The following is a 21,472-nucleotide window of genomic DNA, read 5'->3' as shown; positions in this document are numbered from 1 at the left end:
TAATATATATACTATTCTATAGCTTCTATACTGCTTGTCAGGAGGACACGTGTCACAGTTACACCGCTCTGTACTGATATATAATATATATACTATTCTATAGCTTCTATACTGCTTGTCAGGAGGACACCTGTCACAGTTACACCGCTCTGTACTGATATATAATATATATACTATTCTATAGCTTCTATACTGCTTGTCAGGAGGACACGTGTCACAGTTACACCGCTCTGTACTGATATATAATATATATACTATTCTATAGCTTCTATACTGCTTGTCAGGAGGACACATGTGTCACAGTTACACCGCTCTGTACTGATATATAATATATATACTATTCTATAGCTTCTATACTGCTTGTCAGGAGGACACGTGTCACAGTTACACCGCTCTGTACTGATATATAATATATATACTATTCTATAGCTTCTATACTGCTTGTCAGGAGGACACATGTGTCACAGTTACACCGCTCTGTACTGATATATAATATATATACTATTCTATAGCTTCTATACTGCTTGTCAGGAGGACACATGTCACAGTTACACCGCTCTGTACTGATATATAATATATATACTATTCTATAGCTTCTATACTGCTTGTCAGGAGGACACGTGTCACAGTTACACTGCTCTGTACTGATATATAATATATATACTATTCTATAGCTTCTATACTGCTTGTCAGGAGGACACGTGTCACAGTTACACCGCTCTGTACTGATATATAATATATATACTATTCTATAGCTTCTATACTGCTTGTCAGGAGGACACGTGTCACAGTTACACCGCTCTGTACTGATATATAATATATATACTATTCTATAGCTTCTATACTGCTTGTCAGGAGGACACGTGTCACAGTTACAGTCTGTACTGATATATAATATATATACTATTCTATAGCTTCTATACTGCTTGTCAGGAGGACACGTGTCACAGTTACACCGCTCTGTACTGATATATAATATATATACTATTCTATAGCTTCTATACTGCTTGTCAGGAGGACACGTGTCACAGTTACACCGCTCTGTACTGATATATAATATATATATACTATTCTATAGCTTCTATACTGCTTGTCAGGAGGACACGTGTCACAGTTACACTGCTCTGTACTGATATATAATATATATACTATTCTATAGCTTCTATACTGCTTGTCAGGAGGACACGTGTCACAGTTACACCGCTCTGTACTGATATATAATATATATACTATTCTATAGCTTCTATACTGCTTGTCAGGAGGACAAGTGTCACAGTTACACCGCTCTGTACTGATATATAATATATATACTATTCTATAGCTTCTATACTGCTTGTCAGGAGGACACATGTCACAGTTACACCGCTCTGTACTGATATATAATATATATACTATTCTATAGCTTCTATACTGCTTGTCAGGAGGACACGTGTCACAGTTACACCGCTCTGTACTGATATATAATATATATACTATTCTATAGCTTCTATACTGCTTGTCAGGAGGACACGTGTCACAGTTACACCGCTCTGTACTGATATATAATATATATACTATTCTATAGCTTCTATACTGCTTGTCAGGAGGACAAGTGTCACAGTTACACCGCTCTGTACTGATATATAATATATATACTATTCTATAGCTTCTATACTGCTTGTCAGGAGGACACATGTCACAGTTACACCGCTCTGTACTGATATATAATATATATACTATTCTATAGCTTCTATACTGCTTGTCAGGAGGATACATGTGTCACAGTTACACTGCTCTGTACTGATATATAATATATATACTATTCTATAGCTTCTATACTGCTTGTCAGGAGGACACGTGTCACAGTTACACCGCTCTGTACTGATATATAATATATATACTATTCTATAGCTTCTATACTGCTTGTCAGGAGGATACATGTGTCACAGTTACACTGCTCTGTACTGATATATAATATATATACCATTCTATAGCTTCTATACTGCTTGTCAGGAGGACACGTGTCACAGTTACACCGCTCTGTACTGATATATAATATATATACTATTCTATAGCTTCTATACTGCTTGTCAGGAGGACACGTGTCACAGTTACACCGCTCTGTACTGATATATAATATATATACCATTCTATAGCTTCTATACTGCTTGTCAGGAGGATACATGTGTCACAGTTACACTGCTCTGTACTGATATATAATATATATACTATTCTATAGCTTCTATACTGCTTGTCAGGAGGACACGTGTCACAGTTACACCGCTCTGTACTGATATATAATATATATACTATTCTATAGCTTCTATACTGCTTGTCAGGAGGACACGTGTCACAGTTACACCGCTCTGTACTGATATATAATATATATACCATTCTATAGCTTCTATACTGCTTGTCAGGAGGACATATGTGTCACAGTTACACCGCTCTGTACTGATATATAATATATACTATTCTATAGCTTCTATACTGCTTGTCAGGAGGACACGTGTCACAGTTACACCGCTCTGTACTGATATATAATATATATACTATTCTATAGCTTCTATACTGCTTGTCAGGAGGACACATGTCACAGTTACACCGCTCTGTACTGATATATAATATATATATACTATTCTATAGCTTCTATACTGCTTGTCAGGAGGACACATGTCACAGTTACACCGCTCTGTACTGATATATAATATATATATACTATTCTATAGCTTCTATACTGCTTGTCAGGAGGACACGTGCCGCAGTTACACCGCTCTGTACTGATATATAATATATATACTATTCTATAGCTTCTATACTGCTTGTCAGGAGGAAACGTGTCACAGTTACACCGCTCTGTACTGATATATAATATATATATACTATTCTATAGCTTCTATACTGCTTGTCAGGAGGACACGTGTCACAGTTACACCGCTCTGTACTGATATATAATATATATATACTATTCTATAGCTTCTATACTGCTTGTCAGGAGGACACGTGTCACAGTTACACCGCTCTGTACTGATATATAATATATATACTATTCTATAGCTTCTATACTGCTTGTCAGGAGGACACATGTCACAGTTACACCGCTCTGTACTGATATATAATATATATACTATTCTATAGCTTCTATACTGCTTGTCAGGAGGACACGTGTCACAGTTACACCGCTCTGTACTGATATATAATATATATACTATTCTATAGCTTCTATACTGCTTGTCAGGAGGACATGTCACAGTTACACCGCTCTGTACTGATATATAATATATATACTATTCTATAGCTTCTATACTGCTTGTCAGGAGGACACGTGTCACAGTTACACCGCTCTGTACTGATATATAATATATATACTATTCTATAGCTTCTATACTGCTTGTCAGGAGGACACGTGTCACAGTTACACCGCTCTGTACTGATATATAATATATATACTATTCTATAGCTTCTATACTGCTTGTCAGGAGGACACGTGTCACAGTTACACCGCTCTGTACTGATATATAATATATATACTATTCTATAGCTTCTATACTGGTTGTCAGGAGGACACGTGTCACAGTTACACCGCTCTGTACTGATATATAATATATATACTATTCTATAGCTTCTATACTGCTTGTCAGGAGGACACTTGTCACAGTTACACCGCTCTGTACTGATATATAATATATATATTAGAGATGAGCGCCTGAAATTTTTCGGGTTTTGTGTTTTGGTTTTGGGTTCGGTTCCGCGGCCGTGTTTTGGGTTCGAACGCGTTTTGGCAAAACCTCACCGAATTTTTTTTGTCGGATTCGGGTGTGTTTTGGATTCGGGTGTTTTTTTCAAAAAACACTAAAAAACAGCTTAAATCATAGAATTTGGGGGTCATTTTGATCCCAAAGTATTATTAACATCAAAAACCATAATTTACACTCATTTTCAGTCTATTCTGAATACCTCACACCTCACAATATTATTTTTAGTCCTAAAATTTGCACCGAGGTCGCTGTGTGAGTAAGATAAGCGACCCTAGTGGCCGACACAAACACCGGGCCCATCTAGGAGTGGCACTGCAGTGTCACGCAGGATGTCCCTTCCAAAAAACCCTCCCCAAACAGCACATGACGCAAAGAAAAAAAGAGGCGCAATGAGGTAGCTGTGTGAGTAAGATTAGCGACCCTAGTGGCCGACACAAACACCGGGCCCATCTAGGAGTGGCACTGCAGTGTCACGCAGGATGGCCCTTCCAAAAAACCCTCCCCAAACAGCACATGACGCAAAGAAAAAAAGAGGCGCAATGAGGTAGCTGTGTGAGTAAGATTAGCGACCCTAGTGGCCGACACAAACACCGGGCCCATCTAGGAGTGGCACTGCAGTGTCACGCAGGATGTCCCTTCCAAAAAACCCTCCCCAAACAGCACATGACGCAAAGAAAAAAAGAGGCGCAATGAGGTAGCTGTGTGAGTAAGATTAGCGACCCTAGTGGCCGACACAAACACCGGGCCCATCTAGGAGTGGCACTGCAGTGTCACGCAGGATGTCCCTTCCAAAAAACCCTCCCCAAACAGCACATGACGCAAAGAAAAAAAGAGGCGCAATGAGGTAGCTGACTGTGTGAGTAAGATTAGCGACCCTAGTGGCCGACACAAACACCGGGCCCATTTAGGAGTGGCACTGCAGTGTCACGCAGGATGTCCCTTCCAAAAAACCCTCCCCAATCAGCACATGATGCAAAGAAAAAGAAAAGAAAAAAGAGGTGCAAGATGGAATTGTCCTTGGGCCCTCCCACCCACCCCTATGTTGTATAAACAAAACAGGACATGCACACTTTAACCAACCCATCATTTCAGTGACAGGGTCTGCCACACGACTGTGACTGATATGACGGGTTGGTTTGGACCCCCCCCCCCAAAAAGAAGCAATTAATCTCTCCTTGCACAAACTGGCTCTACAGAGGCAAGATGTCCACCTCATCATCACCCTCCGATATATCACCGTGTACATCCCCCTCCTCACAGATTATCAATTCGTCCCCACTGGAATCCACCATCTCAGCTCCCTGTGTACTTTGTGGAGGCAATTGCTGCTGGTCAATGTCTCCGCGGAGGAATTGATTATAATTCATTTTAATGAACATCATCTTCTCCACATTTTCTGGATGTAACCTCGTACGCCGATTGCTGACAAGGTGAGCGGCGGCACTAAACACTCTTTCGGAGTACACACTTGTGGGAGGGCAACTTAGGTAGAATAAAGCCAGTTTGTGCAAGGGCCTCCAAATTGCCTCTTTTTCCTGCCAGTATAAGTACGGACTGTGTGACGTGCCTACTTGTATATCCTCCACCATTCTATCAATGTTGAGAGAATCATATGCAGTGACAGTAGACGACATGTCCGTAATCGTTGTCAGGTCCTTCAGTCCGGACCAGATGTCAGCATCAGCAGTCGCTCCAGACTGCCCTGCATCACCGCCAGCGGGTGGGCTCGGAATTCTGAGCCTTTTCCTCGCACCCCCAGTTGCGGGAGAATGTGAAGGAGGAGATGTTGACAGGTCGCGTTCCGCTTGACTTGACAATTTTGTCACCAGCAGGTCTTTCAACCCCAGCAGACTTGTGTCTGCCGGAAAGAGAGATCCAAGGTAGGCTTTAAATCTAGGATCGAGCACGGTGGCCAAAATGTAGTGCTCTGATTTCAACAGATTGACCACCCGTGAATCCTTGTTAAGCGAATTAAGGGCTCCATCCACAAGTCCCACATGCCTAGCGGAATCGCTCCGTGTTAGCTCCTCCTTCAATGTCTCCAGCTTCTTCTGCAAAAGCCTGATGAGGGGAATGACCTGACTCAGGCTGGCAGTGTCTGAACTGACTTCACGTGTGGCAAGTTCAAAGGGCATCAGAACCTTGCACAACGTTGAAATCATTCTCCACTGCGCTTGAGACAGGTGCATTCCACCTACTATATCGTGCTCAATTGTATAGGCTTGAATGGCCTTTTGCTGCTCCTCCAACCTCTGAAGCATATAGAGGGTTGAATTCCACCTCGTTACCACTTCTTGCTTCAGATGATGGCAGGGCAGGTTCAGTAGTTTTTGGTGGTGCTCCAGTCTTCTGTACGTGGTGCCTGTACGCCGAAAGTGTCCCGCAATTCTTCTGGCCACCGACAGCATCTCTTGCACGCCCCTGTCGTTTTTTTAAAAATTCTGCACCACCAAATTCAAGGTATGTGCAAAACATGGGACGTGCTGGAATTTGCCCATATTTAATGCACACACAATATTGCTGGCGTTGTCCGATGCCACAAATCCACAGGAGAGTCCAATTGGGGTAAGCCATTCCGCGATGATCTTCCTCAGTTGCCGTAAGAGGTTTTCAGCTGTGTGCGTATTCTGGAAAGCGGTGATACAAAGCGTAGCCTGCCTAGGAAAGAGTTGGCGTTTGCGAGATGCTGCTACTGGTGCCGCCGCTGCTGTTCTTGCGGCGGGAGTCCATACATCTACCCAGTGGGCTGTCAAAGTCATATAGTCCTGACCCTGCCCTGCTCCACTTGTCCACATGTCCGTGGTTAAGTGGACATTGGGTACAACTGCATTTTTTAGGACACTGGTGAGTCTTTTTCTGACGTCCGTGTACATTCTCGGTATCGCCTGCCTAGAGAAGTGGAACCTAGATGGTATTTGGTAACGGGGGCACACTGCCTCAATAAATTGTCTAGTTCCCTGTGAACTAACGGCGGATACCGGACGCACGTCTAACACCAACATAGTTGTCAAGGCCTCAGTTATCCGCTTTGCAGCAGGATGACTGCTGTGATATTTCATCTTCCTCGCAAAGGACTGTTGAACAGTCAATTGCTTACTGGAAGTAGTACAAGTGGGCTTACGACTTCCCCTCTGGGATGACCATCAACTCCCAGCAGCAACAACAGCAGCGCCAGCAGCAGTAGGCGTTACACGCAAGGATGCATCGGAGGAATCCCAGGCAGGAGAGGAATCGTCAGAATTGCCAGTGACATGGCCTGCAGGACTATTGGTATTCCTGGGGAAGGAGGAAATTGACACTGAGGGAGTTGGTGGGGTGGTTTGCGTGAGCTTGGTTACAAGAGGAAGGGATTTACTGGTCAGTGGACTGCTTCCGCTGTCACCCAAAGTTTTTGAACTTGTCACTGACTTATTATGAATGCGCTGCAGGTGACGTATAAGGGAGGATGTTCCGAGGTGGTTAACGTCCTTACCCCTACTTATTACAGCTTGACAAAGGTAACACACGGATTGACACCTGTTGTCCGCATTTCTGGTGAAATACCTCCACACCGAAGAGCTGATTTTTTTGGTATTTTCACCTGGCATGTCAACGGCCATATTCCTCCCACGGACAACAGGTGTCTCCCCGGGTGCCTGACTTAAACAAACCACCTCACCATCAGAATCCTCCTGGTCAATTTCTTCCCCAGCGCCAGCAACACCCATATCCTCCTCATCCTGGTGTACTTCAACACTGACATCTTCAATCTGACTATCAGGAACTGGACTGCGGGTGCTCCTTCCAGCACTTGCAGGGGGCGTGCAAATGGTGGAAGGCGCATGCTCTTCACGTCCAGTGTTGGGAAGGTCAGGCATCGCAACCGACACAATTGGACTCTCCTTGTGGATTTGGGATTTCGAAGAATGCACAGTTCTTTGCTGTGCTGCTTTTGCCAGCTTGAGTCTTTTCATTTTTCTAGCGAGAGGCTGAGTGCTTCCATCCTCATGTGAAGCTGAACCACTAGCCATGAACATAGGCCAGGGCCTCAGCCGTTCCTTGCCACTCCGTGTCGTAAATGGCATATTGGCAAGTTTACGCTTCTCCTCCGACAATTTTATTTTAGGTTTTGGAGTCCTTTTTTTTCTGATATTTGGTGTTTTGGATTTGACATGCTCTGTACTATGACATTGGGCATCGGCCTTGGCAGACGACGTTGCTGGCATTTCATCGTCTCGGCCATGACTAGTGGCAGCAGCTTCAGCACGAGGTGGAAGTGGATCTTGATCTTTCCCTAATTTTGGAACCTCAACATTTTTGTTCTCCATATTTTAATAGGCACAACTAAAAGGCACCTCAGGTAAACAATGGAGATGGATACTAGTATACAATTATGGACTGCCTGCCGAGTGCAGACACAGAGGTAGCCACAGCCGTGAACTACCGTACTGTACTGTGTCTGCTGCTAATATAGACTGGTTGATAAAGAGATGTCTATGTAACTATGTATGTATAAAGAAGAAAGAAAAAAAAACCACGGTTAGGTGGTATACAATTATGGACGGACTGCCTGCCGAGTGCAGACACAGAGGTAGCCACAGCCGTGAACTACCGTACTGTACTGTGTCTGCTGCTAATATAGACTGGTTGATAAAGAGATGTCTATGTAACTATGTATGTATAAAGAAGAAAGAAAAAAAAACCACGGTTAGGTGGTATACAATTATGGACGGACTGCCTGCCGAGTGCAGACACAGAGGTAGCCACAGCCGTGAACTACCGTACTGTACTGTGTCTGCTGCTAATATAGACTGGTTGATAAAGAGATGTCTATGTAACTATGTATGTATAAAGAAGAAAGAAAAAAAAACCACGGTTAGGTGGTATACAATTATGGACGGACTGCCTGCCGAGTGCAGACACAGAGGTAGCCAAAGCCGTGAACTACCGTACTGTACTGTGTCTGCTGCTAATATAGACTGGTTGATAAAGAGATGTCTATGTAACTATGTATGTATAAAGAAGAAAGAAAAAAAAACCACGGTTAGGTGGTATACAATTATGGACGGACGGACTGCCGAGTGCAGACACAGAGGTAGCCACAGCCGTGAACTACCGTACTGTACTGTGTCTGCTGCTAATATAGACTGGTTGATAAAGAGATGTCTATGTAACTATGTATGTATAAAGAAGAAAGAATAAAAAACCACGGTTAGGTGGTATACAATTATGGACGGACTGCCTGCCGAGTGCAGACACAGAGGTAGCCACAGCCGTGAACTACCGTACTGTACTGTGTCTGCTGCTAATATAGACTGGTTGATAAAGAGATGTCTATGTAACTATGTATGTATAAAGAAGAAAGAAAAAAAAACCACGGTTAGGTGGTATACAATTATGGACGGACTGCCTGCCGAGTGCAGACACAGAGGTAGCCACAGCCGTGAACTACCGTACTGTACTGTGTCTGCTGCTAATATAGACTGGTTGATAAAGAGATGTCGTAGTAGTATGTATGTATAAAGAAGAAAAAAAAACCACGGTTAGGTGGTATACAATTATGGACGGACTGCCTGCCGAGTGCAGACACAGAGGTAGCCACAGCCGTGAACTACCGTACTGTGTCTGCTGCGACTGGATGATAAATGATATAAAAAATATATATATATCACTACTGCAGCCGGACAGGTATATATTATATATTATATAATGACGGACCTGCTGGACACTGTCTGTCAGCAGAATGAGTTTTATTTTTATAGAATAAAAAAAACAACAACACACAAGTGAAGTCACACGACGAGTGTTTAACTTTTTGAGGCAATCACAATATAAGTATACTACTAACTATACTGGTGGTCAGTGTGGTCAGGTCACTGGTCAGTCACACTGGCAGTGGCACTCCTGCAGCAAAAGTGTGCACTGTTTAATTTTAATATAATATTATGTACTCCTGGCTCCTGCTATAACCTATAACTGGCACTGCAGTGCTCCCCATTCTCCCCCACAATTATAAGCTGTGTGAGCTGAGCAGTCAGACAGATATATAATATATATAGATGATGCAGCACACTGGGCTGAGCCTGAGCAGTGCACACAGATATGGTATGTGACTGAGTCACTGTGTGTATCGCTTTTTTCAGGCAGAGAACGGATATATTAAATAAACTGCACTGTCTGGTGGTCACTCACTATATAATATTATGTACTCCTGGCTCCTGCTATAACCTATAACTGGCACTGCAGTGCTCCCCAGTCTCCCCCACAATTATAAGCTGTGTGAGCTGAGCAGTCAGACAGATATATAATATATATAGATGATGCAGCACACTGGGCTGAGCCTGAGCAGTGCACACAGATATGGTATGTGACTGAGTCACTGTGTGTATCGCTTTTTTCAGGCAGAGAACGGATATATTAAATAAACTGCACTGTCTGGTGGTCACTCACTAGTAAACTCTCTGCACTCTCTACACTTCTACAGTACTCCTCCTAGTCCTAAACTCCAGTAAATCTCTCTCTTTTATAATCTAAATGGAGAGGACGCCAGCCACGTCCTCTCCCTATCAATCTCAATGCACGTGTGAAAATGGCGGCGACGCGCGGCTCCTTATATAGAATCCGAGTCTCGCGATAGAATCCGAGCCTCGCGAGAATCCGACAGCGTCATGATGACGTTCGGGCGCGCTCGGGTTAACCGAGCAAGGCGGGAAGATCCGAGTCGCTCGGACCCGTGAAAAAAAACATGAAGTTCGTGCGGGTTCGGATTCAGAGAAACCGAACCCGCTCATCTCTAATATATATACTATTCTATAGCTTCTATACTGCTTGTCAGGAGGACACATGTCACAGTTACACCGCTCTGTACTGATATATAATATATATATACTATTCTATAGCTTCTATACTGGTTGTCAGGAGGACACGTGTCACAGTTACACCGCTCTGTACTGATATATAATATATATACTATTCTATAGCTTCTATACTGCTTGTCAGGAGGACACATGTCACAGTTACACCGCTCTGTACTGATATATAATATATATACTATTCTATAGCTTCTATACTGCTTGTCAGGAGGACACGTGTCACAGTTACACCGCTCTGTACTGATATATAATATATATATACTATTCTATAGCTTCTATACTGCTTGTCAGGAGAACACGTGTCACAGTTACACCGCTCTGTACTGATATATAATATATATACTATTCTATAGCTTCTATACTGCTTGTCAGGAGGACACGTGTCACAGTTACACCGCTCTGTACTGATATATAATATATATACTATTCTATAGCTTCTATACTGCTTGTCAGGAGGACACGTGTCACAGTTACACCGCTCTGTACTGATATATAATATATATACTATTCTATAGCTTCTATACTGCTTGTCAGGAGGACACGTGTCACAGTTACACCGCTCTGTACTGATATATAATATATATACTATTCTATAGCTTCTATACTGCTTGTCAGGAGGACACGTGTCACAGTTACACCGCTCTGTACTGATATATAATATATATACTATTCTATAGCTTCTATACTGCTTGTCAGGAGGACACATGTCACAGTTACACCGCTCTGTACTGATATATAATATATATACTATTCTATAGCTTCTATACTGCTTGTCAGGAGGACACGTGTCACAGTTACACCGCTCTGTACTGATATATAATATATATACTATTCTATAGCTTCTATACTGCTTGTCAGGAGGACACGTGTCACAGTTACACCGCTCTGTACTGATATATAATATATATACTATTCTATAGCTTCTATACTGCTTGTCAGGAGGACAAGTGTCACAGTTACACCGCTCTGTACTGATATATAATATATATACTATTCTATAGCTTCTATACTGCTTGTCAGGAGGACACATGTCACAGTTACACCGCTCTGTACTGATATATAATATATATACTATTCTATAGCTTCTATACTGCTTGTCAGGAGGACACGTGTCACAGTTACACCGCTCTGTACTGATATATAATATATACTATTCTATAGCTTCTATACTGCTTGTCAGGAGGATACATGTGTCACAGTTACACTGCTCTGTACTGATATATAATATATATACTATTCTATAGCTTCTATACTGCTTGTCAGGAGGACACGTGTCACAGTTACACTGCTCTGTACTGATATATAATATATATATACTATTCTATAGCTTCTATACTGCTTGTCAGGAGGACACATGTCACAGTTACACCGCTCTGTACTGATATATAATATATATACTATTCTATAGCTTCTATACTGCTTGTCAGGAGGACACCTGTCACAGTTACACCGCTCTGTACTGATATATAATATATATACTATTCTATAGCTTCTATACTGCTTGTCAGGAGGACACATGTCACAGTTACACTGCTCTGTACTGATATATAATATATATATACTATTCTATAGCTTCTATACTGCTTGTCAGGAGGACACATGTCACAGTTACACCGCTCTGTACTGATATATAATATATATACTATTCTATAGCTTCTATACTGCTTGTCAGGAGGACACGTGTCACAGTTACACCGCTCTGTACTGATATATAATATATATACTATTCTATAGCTTCTATACTGCTTGTCAGGAGGACACGTGTCACAGTTACACCGCTCTGTACTGATATATAATATATATACTATTCTATAGCTTCTATACTGCTTGTCAGGAGGACACATGTCACAGTTACACCGCTCTGTACTGATATATAATATATATATACTATTCTATAGCTTCTATACTGCTTGTCAGGAGGACACGTGTCACAGTTACACCGCTCTGTACTGATATATAATATATATACTATTCTATAGCTTCTATACTGCTTGTCAGGAGGACACGTGTCACAGTTACACTGCTCTGTACTGATATATAATATATATACTATTCTATAGCTTCTATACTGCTTGTCAGGAGGACACATGTCACAGTTACACCGCTCTGTACTGATATATAATATATATATACTATTCTATAGCTTCTATACTGCTTGTCAGGAGGACACATGTCACAGTTACACCGCTCTGTACTGATATATAATATATATACTATTCTATAGCTTCTATACTGCTTGTCAGGAGGACACGTGCCGCAGTTACACCGCTCTGTACTGATATATAATATATATACTATTCTATAGCTTCTATACTGCTTGTCAGGAGGACACATGTCACAGTTACACCGCTCTGTACTGATATATAATATATATACTATTCTATAGCTTCTATACTGCTTGTCAGGAGGACACATGTGTCACAGTTACACCGCTCTGTACTGATATATAATATATATACTATTCTATAGCTTCTATACTGCTTGTCAGGAGGACACATGTCACAGTTACACAGCTCTGTACTGATATATAATATATATACTATTCTATAGCTTCTATACTGCTTGTCAGGAGGACACGTGTCACAGTTACACCGCTCTGTACTGATATATAATATATATATACTATTCTATAGCTTCTATACTGCTTGTCAGGAGGACACATGTGTCACAGTTACACCGCTCTGTACTGATATATAATATATATATACTATTCTATAGCTTCTATACTGCTTGTCAGGAGGACACATGTCACAGTTACACTGCTCTGTACTGATATATAATATATATATACTATTCTATAGCTTCTATACTGCTTGTCAGGAGGACACGTGTCACAGTTACACTGCTCTGTACTGATATATAATATATATACTATTCTATAGCTTCTATACTGCTTGTCAGGAGGACACATGTCACAGTTACACCGCTCTGTACTGATATATAATATATATACTATTCTATAGCTTCTATACTGCTTGTCAGGAGGACACGTGTCACAGTTACACCGCTCTGTACTGATATATAATATATATACTATTCTATAGCTTCTATACTGCTTGTCAGGAGGACACGTGTCACAGTTACACCGCTCTGTACTGATATATAATATATATACTATTCTATAGCTTCTATACTGCTTGTCAGGAGGACACATGTCACAGTTACACCGCTCTGTACTGATATATAATATATATATACTATTCTATAGCTTCTATACTGCTTGTCAGGAGGACACATGTGTCACAGTTACACCGCTCTGTACTGATATATAATATATATATACTATTCTATAGCTTCTATACTGCTTGTCAGGAGGACACATGTCACAGTTACACCGCTCTGTACTGATATATAATATATATATACTATTCTATAGCTTCTATACTGCTTGTCAGGAGGACACATGTCACAGTTACACCGCTCTGTACTGATATATAATATATATACTATTCTATAGCTTCTATACTGCTTGTCAGGAGGACACATGTCACAGTTACACAGCTCTGTACTGATATATAATATATATACTATTCTATAGCTTCTATACTGCTTGTCAGGAGGACACGTGTCACAGTTACACCGCTCTGTACTGATATATAATATATATATACTATTCTATAGCTTCTATACTGCTTGTCAGGAGGACACGTGTCACAGTTACACCGCTCTGTACTGATATATAATATATATACTATTCTATAGCTTCTATACTGCTTGTCAGGAGGACACATGTCACAGTTACACCGCTCTGTACTGATATATAATATATATACCATTCTATAGCTTCTATACTGCTTGTCAGGAGGACACATGTCACAGTTACACCGCTCTGTACTGATATATAATATATATACTATTCTATAGCTTCTATACTGCTTGTCAGGAGGACACATGTCACAGTTACACCGCTCTGTACTGATATATAATATATATACTATTCTATAGCTTCTATACTGCTTGTCAGGAGGACACGTGTCACAGTTACACCGCTCTGTACTGATATATAATATATATATACTATTCTATAGCTTCTATACTGCTTGTCAGGAGGACACATGTGTCACAGTTACACCGCTCTGTACTGATATATAATATATATATACTATTCTATAGCTTCTATACTGCTTGTCAGGAGGACACGTGTCACAGTTACACCGCTCTGTGCTGATATATAATATATATACTATTCTATAGCTTCTATACTGCTTGTCAGGAGGACACGTGTGTCACAGTTACACCGCTCTGTACTGATATATAATATATATACTATTCTATAGCTTCTATACTGCTTGTCAGGAGGACACGTATCATAGTTACACCGCTCTGTACTGATATATAATATATATATACTATTCTATAGCTTCTATACTGCTTGTCAGGAGGACATGTGTCACAGTTACACTGCTCTGTACTGATATATAATATATATACTATTCTATAGCTTCTATACTGCTTGTCAGGAGGACATGTGTCACAGTTACACTGCTCTGTACTGATATATAATATATATACTATTCTATAGCTTCTATACTGCTTGTCAGGAGGACACGTGTCACAGTTACACCGCTCTGTACTGATATATAATATATATACTATTCTATAGCTTCTATACTGCTTGTCAGGAGGACACGTGTGTCACAGTTACACCGCTCTGTACTGATATATAATATATATACTATTCTATAGCTTCTATACTGCTTGTCAGGAGGACACGTGTCACAGTTACACCGCTCTGTACTGATATATAATATATATACTATTCTATAGCTTCTATACTGCTTGTCAGGAGGACACGTGCCGCAGTTACACCGCTCTGTACTGATATATAATATATATACTATTCTATAGCTTCTATACTGCTTGTCAGGAGGACACGTGTCACAGTTACACCGCTCTGTACTGATATATAATATATATACTATTCTATAGCTTCTATACTGCTTGTCAGGAGGACACCTGTCACAGTTACACCGCTCTGTACTGATATATAATATATATACTATTCTATAGCTTCTATACTGCTTGTCAGGAGGACACGTGTCACAGTTACACCGCTCTGTACTGATATATAATATATATACTATTCTATAGCTTCTATACTGCTTGTCAGGAGGACACGTGCCGCAGTTACACCGCTCTGTACTGATATATAATATATATACTATTCTATAGCTTCTATACTGCTTGTCAGGAGGACACGTGTCACAGTTACACCGCTCTGTACTGATATATAATATATATACTATTCTATAGCTTCTATACTGCTTGTCAGGAGGACACCTGTCACAGTTACACCGCTCTGTACTGATATATAATATATATACTATTCTATAGCTTCTATACTGCTTGTCAGGAGGACACGTGTCACAGTTACACCGCTCTGTACTGATATATAATATATATACTATTCTATAGCTTCTATACTGCTTGTCAGGAGGACACGTGTGTCACAGTTACACCGCTCTGTACTGATATATAATATATATACTATTCTATAGCTTCTATACTGCTTGTCAGGAGGACATGTGTCACAGTTACACTGCTCTGTACTGATATATAATATATATACTATTCTATAGCTTCTATACTGCTTGTCAGGAGGACATGTGTCACAGTTACACTGCTCTGTACTGATATATAATATATATACTATTCTATAGCTTCTATACTGCTTGTCAGGAGGACACGTGTCACAGTTACACCGCTCTGTACTGATATATAATATATATACTATTCTATAGCTTCTATACTGCTTGTCAGGAGGACACGTGTGTCACAGTTACACCGCTCTGTACTGATATATAATATATATACTATTCTATAGCTTCTATACTGCTTGTCAGGAGGACACGTGTCACAGTTACACCGCTCTGTACTGATATATAATATATATACTATTCTATAGCTTCTATACTGCTTGTCAGGAGGACACGTGCCGCAGTTACACCGCTCTGTACTGATATATAATATATATACTATTCTATAGCTTCTATACTGCTTGTCAGGAGGACACGTGTCACAGTTACACCGCTCTGTACTGATATATAATATATATACTATTCTATAGCTTCTATACTGCTTGTCAGGAGGACACCTGTCACAGTTACACCGCTCTGTACTGATATATAATATATATACTATTCTATAGCTTCTATACTGCTTGTCAGGAGGACACGTGTCACAGTTACACCGCTCTGTACTGATATATAATATATATACCATTCTATAGCTTCTATACTGCTTGTCAGGAGGACACGTGTCACAGTTACACCGCTCTGTACTGATATATAATATATATACTATTCTATAGCTTCTATACTGCTTGTCAGGAGGACACGTGTCACAGTTACACCGCTCTGTACTGATATATAATATATATACTATTCTATAGCTTCTATACTGCTTGTCAGGAGGACACATGTCACAGTTACACCGCTCTGTACTGATATATAATATATATACTATTCTATAGCTTCTATACTGCTTGTCAGGAGGACACGTGTCACAGTTACACCGCTCTGTACTGATATATAATATATATACTATTCTATAGCTTCTATACTGCTTGTCAGGAGGACACGTGCCGCAGTTACACCGCTCTGTACTGATATATAATATATATACTATTCTATAGCTTCTATACTGCTTGTCAGGAGGACACGTGTCACAGTTACACCGCTCTGTACTGATATATAATATATATATACTATTCTATAGCTTCTATACTGCTTGTCAGGAGGACACGTGTCACAGTTACACTGCTCTGTACTGATATATAATATATATATACTATTCTATAGCTTCTATACTGCTTGTCAGGAGGACACGTGTCACAGTTACACCGCTCTGTACGGATATATAATATATATACTATTCTATAGCTTCTATACTGCTTGTCAGGAGGACACGTGTCACAGTTACACCGCTCTGTACTGATATATAATATATATACTATTCTATAGCTTCTATACTGCTTGTCAGGAGGACACGTGTCACAGTTACACCGCTCTGTACTGATATATAATATATATACTATTCTATAGCTTCTATACTGCTTGTCAGGAGGACACCTGTCACAGTTACACCGCTCTGTACTGATATATAATATATATACTATTCTATAGCTTCTATACTGCTTGTCAGGAGGACACGTGTCACAGTTACACCGCTCTGTACTGATATATAATATATATACTATTCTATAGCTTCTATACTGCTTGTCAGGAGGACACATGTCACAGTTACACCGCTCTGTACTGATATATAATATATATACTATTCTATAGCTTCTATACTGCTTGTCAGGAGGACACGTGTCACAGTTACACCGCTCTGTACTGATATATAATATATATACTATTCTATAGCTTCTATACTGCTTGTCAGGAGGACACATGTCACAGTTACACCGCTCTGTACTGATATATAATATATATACTATTCTATAGCTTCTATACTGCTTGTCAGGAGGACACGTGTCACAGTTACACCGCTCTGTACTGATATATAATATATATACTATTCTATAGCTTCTATACTGCTTGTCAGGAGGACACGTGTCACAGTTACACCGCTCTGTACTGATATATAATATATATACTATTCTATAGCTTCTATACTGCTTGTCAGGAGGACACGTGTCACAGTTACACCGCTCTGTACTGATATATAATATATATATACTATTCTATAGCTTCTATACTGCTTGTCAGGAGGACACGTGTCACAGTTACACCGCTCTGTACTGATATATAATATATATATACTATTCTATAGCTTCTATACTGCTTGTCAGGAGGACACATGTCACAGTTACACCGCTCTGTACTGATATATAATATATATATACTATTCTATAGCTTCTATACTGCTTGTCAGGAGGACACGTGTCACAGTTACACCGCTCTGTACTGATATATAATATATATACTATTCTATAGCTTCTATACTGCTTGTCAGGAGGACACATGTCACAGTTACACCGCTCTGTACTGATATATAATATATATATACTATTCTATAGCTTCTATACTGCTTGTCAGGAGGACACGTGTCACAGTTACACCGCTCTGTACTGATATATAATATATATACTATTCTATAGCTTCTATACTGCTTGTCAGGAGGATACATGTGTCACAGTTACACCGCTCTGTACTGATATATAATATATATACTATTCTATAGCTTCTATACTGCTTGTCAGGAGGACACATGTCACAGTTACACCGCTCTGTACTGATATATAATATATATACTATTCTATAGCTTCTATACTGCTTGTCAGGAGGACACGTGTCACAGTTACACTGCTCTGTACTGATATATAATATATATACTATTCTATAGCTTCTATACTGCTTGTCAGGAGGACACGTGTCACAGTTACACCGCTCTGTACTGATATATAATATATATACTATTCTATAGCTTCTATACTGCTTGTCAGGAGGACACATGTCACAGTTACACCGCTCTGTACTGATATATAATATATATACTATTCTATAGCTTCTATACTGCTTGTCAGGAGGATACATGTGTCACAGTTACACCGCTCTGTACTGATATATAATATATATACTATTCTATAATTTCTATACTGCTTGTCAGGAGGACACGTGTCACAGTTACACCGCTCTGTACTGATATATAATATATATACTATTCTATAGCTTCTATACTGCTTGTAAGGAGGACATGTGTCACAGTTACACCGCTCTGTACTGATATATAATATATATACTATTCTATAGCTTCTATACTGCTTGTCAGGAGGACACGTGTCACAGTTACATCGCTCTGTACTGATATATAATATATATACTATTCTATAGCTTCTATACTGCTTGTCAGGAGGACACGTGTCACAGTTACACCGCTCTGTACTGATATATAATATATATACTATTCTATAGCTTCTATACTGCTTGTCAGGACATATGTGTCACAGTTACACCGCTCTGTACTGATATATAATATATATACTATTCTATAGCTTCTATACTGCTTGTCAGGAGGACACCTGTCACAGTTACACCGCTCTGTACTGATATATAATATATATACTATTCTATAGCTTCTATACTGCTTGTCAGGAGGACACGTGTCACAGTTACACCGCTCTGTACTGATATATAATATATACTATTCTATAGCTTCTATACTGCTTGTCAGGAGGACACGTGTCACAGTTACACCGCTCTGTACTGATATATAATATATATATACTATTCTATAGCTTCTATACTGCTTGTCAGGAGAACACATGTCACAGTTACACCGCTCTGTACTGATATATAATATATATTATATATACTATTCTATAGCTTCTATACTGCTTGTAAGGAGGACATGTGTCACAGTTACACCGCTCTGTACTGATATATAATATATATACTATTCTATAGCTTCTATACTGCTTGTCAGGAGGACACATGTCACAGTTACACCGCTCTGTACTGATATATAATATATATACTATTCTATAGCTTCTATACTGCTTGTCAGGAGGACACATGTGTCACAGTTACACCGCTCTGTACTGATATATAATATATATACTATTATATAGCTTCTATACTGCTTGTCAGGAGGACACATGTGTCACAGTTACACCGCTCTGTACTGATATATAATATATATACTATTCTATAGCTTCTATACTGCTTGTCAGGAGGACACGTGTCACAGTTACACCGCTCTGTACTGATATATAATATATATACTATTCTATAGCTTCTATACTGCTTGTCAGGAGGACACGTGTCACAGTTACACCGCTCTGTACTGATATATAATATATATACTATTCTATAGCTTCTATACTGCTTGTCAGGAGGACACGTGTCACAGTTACACTGCTCTGTACTGATATATAATATATATACTATTCTATAGCTTCTATACTGCTTGTCAGGAGGACACGTGTCACAGTTACACTGCTCTGTACTGATATATAATATATATACTATTCTATAGCTTCTATACTGCTTGTCAGGAGGACACATGTGTCACAGTTACACCGCTCTGTACTGATATATAATATATATATATACTATTCTATAGCTTCTATACTGCTTGTCAGGAGGACACATGTGTCACAGTTACACCGCTCTGTACTGATATATAATATATATATATACTATTCTATAGCTTCTATACTGCTTGTCAGGAGGACACGTGTCACAGTTACACCGCTCTGTACTGATATATAATATATATACTATTCTATAGCTTCTATACTGCTTGTCAGGAGGACACGTGTCACAGTTACACCGCTCTGTACTGATATATAATATATATACTATTCTATAGCTTCTATACTGCTTGTCAGGAGGACACATGTCACAGTTACACCGCTCTGTACTGATATATAATATATATACTATTCTATAGCTTCTATACTGCTTGTCAGGAGGACACATGTCACAGTTACACCGCTCTGTGCTGATATATAATATATATACTATTCTATAGCTTCTATACTGCTTGTCAGGAGGACACGTGTCACAGTTACACCGCTCTGTACTGATATATAATATATATACTATTCTATAGCTTCTATACTGCTTGTCAGGAGGACATGTGTCACAGTTACATCGCTCTGTACTGATATATAACATATATACTATTCTATAACTTCTATACTGCTTGTCAGGAGGACACGTGTCACAGTTACACCGCTCTGTACGGATATATAATATATACTATTCTATAGCTTCTATACTGCTTGTCAGGAGGACACGTGTCACAGTTACACTGCTCTGTACTGATATATAATATATATACTATTCTATAGCTTCTATACTGCTTGTCAGGAGGACACGTGTCACAGTTACACCGCTCTGTACGGATATATAATATATATACTATTCTATAGCT

The sequence above is a fragment of the Pseudophryne corroboree genome, chromosome 3, assembly GCF_028390025.1.
Source record: "Pseudophryne corroboree isolate aPseCor3 chromosome 3, aPseCor3.hap2, whole genome shotgun sequence".
NCBI lineage: Eukaryota > Metazoa > Chordata > Amphibia > Anura > Myobatrachidae > Pseudophryne > Pseudophryne corroboree.
Note: the sequence above shows the minus strand (reverse complement) of the source record.